This window comes from Hipposideros armiger, unplaced genomic scaffold (genome assembly GCF_001890085.2).
Source record: "Hipposideros armiger isolate ML-2016 unplaced genomic scaffold, ASM189008v1 scaffold_2053, whole genome shotgun sequence".
In the NCBI taxonomy this organism is placed as follows: domain Eukaryota; kingdom Metazoa; phylum Chordata; class Mammalia; order Chiroptera; family Hipposideridae; genus Hipposideros; species Hipposideros armiger.
In genome coordinates this window covers 19,167-20,722 of record NW_017733401.1, presented here as the reverse complement: position 1 = coordinate 20,722, position 1,556 = coordinate 19,167, and positions in this window count along the sequence as shown.

Sequence of the window (1,556 nt, the reverse complement as noted above, 5' to 3'; positions counted from 1 at the left end):
GAAAACCATATGATTATCTCAACAGATGCAGCAAAAGAACACTTGACATATTCAACATCAATCAGTAATAAATCTTTCAGCAAAGAATATATAGAGATGGCTAGTAAGCCCACACAACCTTAGGCAGTAAGAAAATGCAAATTAAAACCACAAGGAGACACTATTACTGCCTATTAGAGTAAAATTAAAAAGACTGATCATACCAAGTGTTGATGAGGTTGTGGAAAGACTGAAAGTCTCATACACAGCTGGTGGGGAGATAAAATGGTACAATCACTTCGGAAGACAATTTGGCAGTTTCTTTAAAATGCAAACAGTCCCTTACCATGTGATCCTACAATTTCATGCTAAGTATTTTGTCCAAGAGAAAAGAAAATACGTTCCTCTACAAATTTGCACATGAATGTTCACAGCGCCTTTATTTAAGTAATGAAAAGTTGTAAATGATCCAGATGTTATCAACAGAAGACTAGATAAACAAGTTGTGGTATATCCATGAAATGAAATACTACTCAGCAATTAAAAAGAATGAAATATTGATACACGCACAACAATGAATCCAAAATAATTATTCCAAGTGAAAGGAGCCAGACCAGAAAACACACAAACAAACAAACCATAAAAAAGAATGCATACTGTGTGACATCACTTATATAAAAGTCCAGAAAGTGCAAATGGATCCCCACTGACAGAAAGCACATCAGTGGTCGCTAGGAGGGGACAGTAAGATAGAAGGGATTATAGTCAAGAACAAGAATGCTCTTACAGTGCAGAAATGTTCACTGTCTTCCTAATGGTGATGGTTTAATCGGAAACACATAAATCAAAACATATCAATTAAATAATTTACATATGTGCAGTTTATTTTATATCCATTATGCCTCAATAAAGCTGTTTTTAAAAATAAATATGTCGGGCCGGCCGACTGGCTCAGTTGGTTAAGAGATGGCTTGGGAGCGCGAGCTCTGAGCAACAGGGCCACCAGTTCGGATCCCACATGGGCCAGTGATGCTGCACCCTCTATAGCTAAGACAGTGAACAACAGCTCCACCTAGAGATGGGCTGCCATGAGTCACCAGCGACAGCGTAGGCTGCAGTCCCTGTTGCAGTGGGCTGCTGTGAGCTACTGTGAGTGGCTGCCAGCCAGCAAGAGCCGCGAAGAGCCACCATGAGTGGTGGTCCGATGGCCGGCGACCAGTCTGCCTCAGCGGGGAAGAGCGCAATGATCATAATACCAACATGGGCCAGTGAAGCAACGTCCTCCACAACTAGACTGAAGAACCAAAGGACAGCAACTTGTCTATTCCCTTTCCCCGATTCCCCAATGCTGTTACCCTACCCCAACTCCCCAATAAAATCTTTAAAAAAAATTAAAAATAAATAAATAAATAAATAAATATGTTAACAACAACAGCAAAAGGGAAACGAGGTTGGTCTTAGAGATAGTATTTCCTGAACAACATCCTTTAGGTACCATCTTTACTCTTTAAAAAAAATAGTGTAAAGTGAGTGTAAAGTACAGTTTCCATATATCCCTCTCAACCCGCAGCACACAA